Raw genomic sequence first — 9,778 nt, forward strand, 5'->3', positions numbered from 1 at the left:
AAACTCTCATGGCCAAGCCCCTTCTTTGCACTGAAAGCTTTTTCTGTCGTGAACAAGAGTTGAATTTGGCCCAGCAAATTTAGCAAATATTGACTCAGTGAGTCAGTGTTCTCCTTAGCTTGCAGAATTATGCAACATATCCTCCAAGTATATTTCTTTAAAAGGAAATTTATATCTGCCTGTAGTTGTGCTGTATTCCAGGGCCTTTGACTGCTGGTTGCTAATTGCACTCCCGTTTTTGCTTTAAGCTTCTGCTCACATGAATGAAATGTGCACTCGTGCAACATGCTGTTTACTTTAGCAGACCACACTGGATATATTTTAAAAAACAAGGTATTAAACCCCCATATTTTATTTAGTGGTCTAGTATTCAAAACCACAAAATGCCAGCTCAGAGTGAAAGCAGCTGCACTCAATAGCAACACGCAGCTTGGAGCACATGGCTTAGGTAAACATGCTCTGTTCTTGACCTTTTTTCTTTTCCTCCCACCCTGTCAAGAGAGAACAGCTTTCCCATGAGCCTGCACACATACTTTCTTGGGTTTCTTCAAAGTGAGATGAGATTAACAGCTTCTTGGAAGGAGAGAAGGAAAAATACCAGCCGCTGGTCCTTGCCTTAAATGACCCTCTGTTTCCAGGTTTCCTAATTTCTTTGTGTAGAAAACAGCTGTGTCAGCCAGTTCCATTTTCCTTTGAAGTCACAGGCAGAAAACCCCTTCCACCTTCCTTCATCCTTCTATCCTCTGAATAGGTGTTTGTTAAGCAAATGAGTGAATGAAATTTGTCAGTGCATCTATTGCTTTATGATTCCACCTACCCATGAAAACTGGAATAATGGTTCCCTTGGCTGAGAGCGTCTGAGTGGGGCAGACACCTTCCATGGTGGGCAGTGTCAAGGAAAACCTGTCACTCACACTAAAAAAGCTGTTTTTTTCAGTGAAGTTGGAAGCCATTCATCTTGCAGTGCAGAGGGCTCAAGCCATTTAATGACACAGTGCAGTGACATATTACTGAATTAATAACAGTCAAGATTGGAGAGAAAAGGCATATTATTCCTCCTTGGAAGTTCCAGCCCTCCAGTTGGGTTTGGGGAAGGGTTCAGTTTCTTAGGTTTCCCTTGCTTTTTTTGGAAAGCAGAGGTTTAGAGAAGGAAAAGGATGTTTCTTCTAAAATGTAAGTAAAGGGCTACTCCCCAAGCCAGGCTCCAGGCAGCAGCAGGCTGGATGCCAAGACCAAGCTATATGTTATGGGTGTTCTGTGTGGAATTTTCTAGGGGAGAAAATGGGAGGAGGCACCAGCCATCTTTCTTCCTACTGAGAACAGAAAAACCTGGAGGAGCAGACAAGTGCTTTGTAGGTAATTTTTTCATGAAAAAGACTTTTTCACAAATCTTTTCTGTAAACCTAAGCTGCGGGGAAAACAAACACTAAGCAGTTCCAAAGGAGCAACTCAGTTTTGTTGTGTTGAGCTTACTCTAAAGACCTACTCCTAAAGTATCTCTGGGCTCAGTAAGTGATCCAGCTGACAATGACCTACTAAATAACAAAGGCAATTATGTAGAACTGCGGATGGCAATGCTGTTTTCCCATCTAAAGTCAAGGATCCTGCTTTTTCATCATCTAACAGCTTGTTCAGCTATGGTCAGCTGTACCAAACAGGGAAATAAAGCCATGCTGTTTTGTTGTGTTTGTGCCATAGATAAGAAGTTTTCCTGTGAAAAGATGGGAATTAAATAGTGAGCAAAGGGCTGTATTTTCCACCATGCCCAGGAACAGACTGTAATAAATTATATTTTTCACATTAGTGTGAGACACAAACTGTTAAGTTCTCTGGCAAGGCCCTAGAAAAACTGTATATATGTAAAGGAAATGTTAGTCTAGTGTGGTTGATAACCATTGTTCTTGAAAGATATGTTGCCAATAAATATCTACAGACACTATGGGATATTCAAATAACTTGTGATTATTCTTAGTACAAAAAGTGCCATTTTCTATTTCTTGCCAATGTATATATATATGTAGATAATCTATTTTTTTAGTTTACAGTATATATTTTTAAAGAAAATAAACAAAATTATGCTGTCCACTGGAATCTCTCAAGAATTTTATTTTGGTTTTGTAAGACTAAGAAGAACAGAGGAAGAAGTCATGAGGTAAAAGAAAATGGTTCAATAAATACCAGGAAATGAGCAATGTCTTTATACACATTTCTCTTCATGTAAAAATGTGTGTTAAAAAGATGAATGCACACTCCTTTTACTATGTTCATAAGCAAAAATAGTTTGCTGATATTACTTCCAGAAACAGAATTATCTCACTTTTGAGAAGTGGGCAGTCTGTGGATGCTGCAGTGGAAACCAGTGGAAACCATATTCTTCTTACAAGAATAGGTTATAAATTCTTTTCTTTTTTTTTTGTTGGAGAATCTTGAATGTAAGTTCAAAAAGATAAATCCTCATTTGAAAAGGAGAGTCAAAACTAACACAGGCTTCTGAATCTTCCATAGAAAGAAATAATAGTGCTGATTAGTTTTTTAATTGAATTTTTGTTTCAGTTTTCTCAAATCAAATTCTTTTGATCCTTTCAGTTTAAGTTGGACAGGAACACAGCCTATATCTTAAATCTTAAATTTATGGTTCAAACTTAAATTTAAAGCTACGTATCAGGAGTTACTGTATGAACTGAAAGGTCAATTTTCACATCCATTCTAAATCCCAGGTTTTAAAATGTAAATGAAGTGGCCTGGCAGGAATAGGGGTGGCAGCACAATAGTCCCTGGAGAGCAGACAAAGATGAAGAGCATTCAGCTCCACTCCACAGCTTCAGAGTGTTAAACATTATGTTTGTGCTAAATTCAGTGCAAGATCTAAAATACAGCCTTGTCAAGTACAATACCCTGAGAACAATGGGAATCGGGAGTGACAAGGGGGAAGTGAATATGCAATGACTGCTCAGTCTGTCTCTTAACAATGAAGTTATCAGGCAATGGGTTTAAAAATAAACAAAATTACCCTTTTATACAGTGAGGAATTGGGGGATATGTTGTTATGGGATATTGCTGAAGACAAAATCATACATGGGTGCAAAAGAAAACCAGGAAAATTCACAGAGGAAAATTCACAGGGAAAAAAAAAAGTGCCGGATGTGGTGGTTTTTCTGCAGCCACCTGCTTCATTTAAAATACAGAATTGGACACTGAAAAATGCAGCAGGGAGAAATACTGTCCTCCACTTATGCATTTCCCCTAGAGACTGTGGGTCTGGAGTGGGCAGATGCCTGCTCTCACCCCACCCTTCCTGCACTCTTCACAGCATCACAAGGTTGGAAGAGACCTTAAAAATAATTGAGTCCAACCCTGACCCCACAAGTAAACCATGGCACAGAGTGCCACATCCAGTCTCTTCTTAAACACATCCAGGGATGGTGACTCCACCACCTCCCCGGGCAGACCATTCCAGTACTTTATCAGTCTTTCCATGAAAAGCTTTTTCCTAATATCCAACCTATATTTCCCTTGACGCAGCTTGAGACTGTGACCTCTCCTGTCAGTTGCTGCCTGGAGAAAGAGACCAACCCCCATATGACTACAATTACCTTTCAGGAACTATCCTCTCACAACCATGGGGCTCACGTGGTCCTCAGACATGCCAGCAGGCTCCTTTCCAGCACCTGCCTCCCTTCTGCCTCAGTTCACACTACAGTTCCTCAATTTATTTAGCAACAGCCGTGGCCCCTCTCCAGCTCTGTGGCCTTGGTCCAAGGGCAGCTGGACTGAGCTGTGATCCTCCAACATGCTGCCTCTGGCAATGGGGTCACTGATAGGGGACCACAGTTCTCAACTTTAGGCAGGGAGACATCAGCCTAGCAAGACTCCTCAGGGCTGGCCCTGCTCCATGAACTTGCTTTTCTCTCAGGATCCAATGAAGCCTGATTTTATGCATCTGAGGGAAAACCATTAGGAAGAGAAAGAATGAGTGGGGGATAGGATTTTGAACAAAATTTAAGACAAGAAAGCTCATTTCTTAACTTTACTCACAAGCAGGAAAAGCTATTATTAGAGTCTAAAATGATTTCATATAATGCCACCCTCTGTTCTTCATACAAAAGGATCTATCGCTATTTATAAAGGAATTTAAAAATACCAAACAGCCAATGGATGATTTAATAACACTGCTTATAAAACTAATTGTGTGTAACTGAAAAGCTCTCCCTGGGGTCCCATTTGCAGGAGGGTTAAATAGGATTATCAAATCTAAAAGAATAAAAAAGATAAAAAACTCCCAAAGCCCTGAAACCCCAGGAAGAAGGAGTTGGGACATTTTGCTGAATAAATTATAGTCCTCAGTCATTAGTACCAGGGGATTATCTCATAGAAACAGAAATTTGAATTGGTTTCATGTGCCCGCAAGATTCTTTAAAGGTTTTAGGTCAGAAGCTTCATTTTCGTACACACAAACAAGCCTTTTCACCTGGGGACCTCCAGCCAGCAGGATGATTTCAGTGGGAAGCCATTTACATTCATGTTAAGGTATCAAACATAATAAACTACTGTAGGAAACTAAAGGGACCTTATCTTTTCCTCAATTTTTAGCTGCCCATAGAAGTTCTATATTGCTCCATAAAGCAGAATTGGTGTTGTAAATAAGATGAGGAGAATGAGAATGACCAGTGCAGATCCATGTGGAGACTGTCTGGTACAATTTTCCTCCACAGGTCCTAGTTGGAAGTGTTCAGATCAGAAGTGTTCAGATCAATCCCATGCTACAAGCATGCCTTCCCAGCCTTCTCATCCCCTCAAATCCTCTTGCCCCTCTTCCCAGAGGTGTCCTCTCCTCTGCCTAGCTGGAAGTCAGTCATTATAGACCCCACTCCACCCCACAGCTCAGCTGCTCTCCCTCACCCACTGCTCTGGGTTCTGGAAATGAGATCCACATCTCCTCTGACCCCCAGTCCTCTGTGCTTTTTTCTTTCTCCAAAGCTTCTCCTGAGCTGGACAACCACTTCCAGCAGCCTTAGCTGCCTGGGCTTTCTACCACCTGTAACACATCTCTGTGAGCTGCTCTGCAGCTCTTGCCTGCCCCATGCCCACCCCACCCCAGCCCTGCAGGTCCTTGCAGGTTTGTCACAAAACCTGTGTTACCTGTTGCTCCATCTCTGGTCAGTATGCTCTGGCTGAGCACAGCCCTTTGTTTGGCTCTGTGCCCAGGAATAGACTTCAGGATCCAGCCCCTGATGAGACTGAGAAGAACATGAACACAGGCTGCCTCAGCCAAAAAATCTGCCCACAGATGACTTTGAAGGCAGGAGAGCTGAATATATCCAGACAAAAATCAAAAGAAAACACAGAAATGTGGTAGTCGTGTCCTTTAATGGACAGAAACCAAAGATAAAATATGAATTTTGACCCTAGGCTAAAGACACTTTCTCACAGCTTTATTGTTTGTTGCTATTTTACATATTTTTAATTAATTAAGCAAAGATATTTAGGACAAACACCGTAGTTAAGGCCAGTATCTGTTTAATGCAAGGACTTCAACCTTACAAGACAATTTTGTCCTTTTGAAAGACTTCTAACAAGTAGGATTTTACTTTGGGGATTGGGTTGCATAAAGGTGAGCACTGCTTGCACAGAAACTCAGCATGTTAATCTAAGAACAATGTCGACAGTCTTGTGTTTCTACAGAAATTTGTGAAGTTACTTCACCAGAGAAGGAAAATATAACAAAAGACACAATAGACACAATAATTGAAACGACTACAAGATATTAACAGCTAGCCAACACACTTTGAGCCCCACACATTTCAACTTTAAAGTAGGTCTGGAGAGGAGAGGAAGGTAAAAGAGGAGAGAGAAGAAAAAGAGAAGTTACTGTTACTCAAATGATTGTTGTTAGCTATTTGTACTGCATCAGTGGCTGGTTGGAAGCTGAAGATGGACTGTGCAATGATCTCCAGTAATGAATCGTGAGAAAAAGCACATGAAGAAAAGTGAAGCTAGGAAAACCTTTTTTCAAGGTCCCAAAAAGGATATCTCCAGGACCTTTCTAAACTCTTGTTCAGGCCTTGTCCATTAAGCACTGCTACCTTCAGAGTTATGTGGATTATCATGAGGCTGTATATTAAGAAATACTCGTGGTTTTGCACAACAAGGTTCATGGGTTCTTCCAGGACCCATTTGCAGGCTATTCAGAGTGTGCAGGTTTTTGTCACACAAACAGACACATATTCCTCTCTTAGCCAAACTGTGGGCATCCTCTGCACATGAGATCTATGCATCTCACTGCACTGGGAGAAAGTACCCTCCCCCTGACTGCTGGTCACTCCTGGGAGGGGTCATTGATACCTCACCACATGCAGATGTGGGATGAAGCTCTAGGAGAGAGGAGCTAGCCTGCATTGCAACTGTAGGCCAAAACCTGTGATGAACTGAAAGATTAGCTATGATAATAAAAGAGATGCTTTTATTCATACACTAATGGACATGTAAGTCACGACTTTTTTTGTAGAAAGCCTGACTGCTGTAAATCTTTTATTTCAGCCTTTTCAATGTAAATGTGGACATTAACAATAAAAGCTGGGAAATATCTTTAGCAGAAAAAGACACTTTTGGAGGAGTCTCCCTGTTTCTGTGTAGTAGTCAGCTGCAAGTAACACCAGAAGCTGTGTAACACCAAATCAGGAAGTTTATCTTGAGAAAAGACAACACTTAAATAATCCAGATATCTTTTCTATGTAATGTCAGGTGCATCTCTAGAAAGGGCAGCAATGAGATTTTTGATCACTTTTTATCAATTAAATATTATTTCATATTTCACCATTCTCAAAGAAAACAGCTTTCTTTTAACTGTATTATTTCAGATGAGCTTTTTCTAGCAGACTGCCTCTTTCAAAAAATATCACTGATTATAGGAAAATACCATCCCAGGCTCCTTAATCTAAATGAGAATCTGGACCCACCTACAAGTCTCCAAATAAGGTACTGGCTTTTCATAATTTTTTTTCCTCAAATCCAACTATTTTTACCCTAAGGAATACCCATTAATTTAGAATAGTGCTGCTAGGTCTCTCTTTTTCTAATTAAGGCAGAAGGGACACATTAAAAGATGTTTACAAGTAAAAGAGGTTTGGATGGCTTTATTATGTGCAGCAATAATTATTTTCACTATCCTATGAAAATACTTATATAACAACAGTGGCCTGTATTCTGATAGCTTAATGTCACCAAACATTACAATTTTAGGACTGTAGTCTTGCAAATGCTGGCAAATTACCCCACCAAATCCCATAGTCTTTCTCTGTACTTACCTATATTAAATGGCCTATACTACAAATTATTAGGAAGTTTTTTTTCCCTTTTTCTTTGGAAAAGGTACTTAAAAATCTAAATTTTCTCTCCCCCCATTCTCCCTCCTTTTTTGTGCGCAAGGACGCAGCATTTGGTACACAGTCCAAAGAAACATTTTTGTGGGAGGTACTTTTTGAAATGCTGGCAGCACATGACTAAGATTGTAATGAGCACAAAAGTGCTTACACAAATGCTAAGAGGCAGCCAGCAGAGTAATAAGCAGAAAAATAATTGCTGAGGTTAGAGAGTTCCTGTATGTTGTTATTAGTTATGGCCCACCTAAATTTTTGCAAAACAGCTTGACAAAACAAAATGAATACTGATGTCAGCCATTGTCTCAAGTCACAGACTAATAAAAACCAGAGTGATTCTTTGTCATTCTGGAGCTTTTTCTATTTCCTGTGTTTCATTTAATGGAAAAGCCTCATAGTTTCCATGCATGAATGTAATAATAGAAAAATATGGATTCCTTTTTCTAGCTTTGTTTGGTTCATATACAGTTCTGGAAAATATTTTCCTGTAGCTGGTACTCTCCTCAAAAAAATCCCAATCACTTCTGAGCACAATACAGTAATCATACTCTAGCTTGGATTATTTTGCCTGTGCTCCTATTTGTCACTAGCTTAGGTATTGAAGGAGAGGATCATAGGAAAATTTCAAAATTTTAAGTAACTATGAAATACCTCCTGAAATTAAAGTAATGATATTTGAATTCAGTCTTCAGAATTCTGTCCTTTTTTTATTTTTTTATGATCATTGGATTCTTATTTTTGGCTTTTGGTTGGTTTGTTTGGTTCTGTTTTGTTTACAGACTGCTTTAATTTCCCCCACTTCACTGCCATATTAACATCAAGACTCATTAAGATTACTTTGAAGGCAACATATAACACTATAACACTGTCTTTGTGTTTCATTACTCTTCTATTATAGCTAAACCTATTTCAGCCTCTGACACATCTTGGCTATTGATGTAAACACTGAAAAAGCCTGTGGAGAATTGTAGTCTGATGCTGATAGGACACAGCTGAAGGTCAGGAGATAATTTAGACCAATGTATTTAAAAGATTTTATTACTGTGCTATTTGTAGTAACCGATCCAGAAACAGGCAGAATCAGTACTGTTATGCTAAGCACTGCATAAAGTCAGAGCAAAAAGTAGTTGTCAAGATCTCCTTGAAGCAACCACAGAATTCAACTGTAAAGGGCACAGAGATGCTTTTCATCTATGCTGAAAGGTCACAGATGTCCACTAATTTACAACTGCCATAGTCCCTTCAATCAGGACTGTTATTTAAATACCATTAGCCATCTGATTCTGAAACAGTGATTTGAGAACCATGGATTTAGTTCTCTTGCAAACAAGGAATTTTCACATTAATATTCATGATTGACTGCACAGGACAAGTGAAGGTGACTGACATGAAATAAAGAACTGAAAATCACATGTTCTAGCCGCTGTACCAGCCGTTTCTTGCATTGGCTCCTCCTGTGATGTTTAATAGACAGCAGTCAGTTAAAAATTCAGACTGACCTAAATACCTTGGTTTGAGCACTATCAGTGTGTCTGCTCTCATTATTCACATGCCCGAACTCACAGAGCTGGCAGTAGAAATTATCAGGAATAACAATCTGGCTCAGTCATCTGCCTGGGTCAGCTTCCCGAGCTGCCTGTTTCACTGGCTCCTGAGAGTTTCTGCTGCAGAAAAACTGGAGTCCAAACATGAATCTCACTGTCTTGCTGCAGCATGGATTGTTTTCATGGTCACCACCTTCCACTGGTAGAAACTTCTTTCACACAGCTGTGGTGCTGGATCTTTAAGTGGCCTGAGCAGCTGAAATAGAGCTCTCACTTCACAGATCCTCTGGAGGGACCCAGGGTGCTGAGCACTGCTATGTAAGGAATGTCCTCCTGCTATTTTATTACCATGAAGTTTCACTTCATTCAAGGCAATTCAAGGTCAAATTCAAATGAAAGCACATATTCATGTAAATCCAAAGTAGACAATACTGTTATTTATACAAGACAGCTGCAAATTTGGGAAAAAAAACCCAAGAAAACCCAGTGTTCTTAACAACACTTAAGAAATTAGAAATATCACTTCTTCTACAGCTTTTATAAATATGGCCTGCTGTCACATCCTCCCAAGGTGCTGTGTGCCCCACACTCCTGCTCCTAGAGTCAGACAGATCTCATCAGAGAGCACACTGTGTCAGTGTGGGATGCTGACTTTTACGACCACTCTCCTCTGCAATTATAAAGCATAATACATACATACAACTTTTAAAATACTTTTTTAAAGTCTTGTTGGAAGTGTGCTTCAATTACAACAGTGACAAAAAAGAGCTAACCACCCTCTTTGCCATCCAAATGGGAAGCAGGCTCTGAAGCTCTTTGGGAGCTGTGGCAACTGGCATCTGAATTTTACTGCAAAAG

This window comes from Fringilla coelebs (genome assembly GCF_963513975.1).
Source record: "Fringilla coelebs genome assembly, chromosome: 1".
In the NCBI taxonomy this organism is placed as follows: domain Eukaryota; kingdom Metazoa; phylum Chordata; class Aves; order Passeriformes; family Fringillidae; genus Fringilla; species Fringilla coelebs.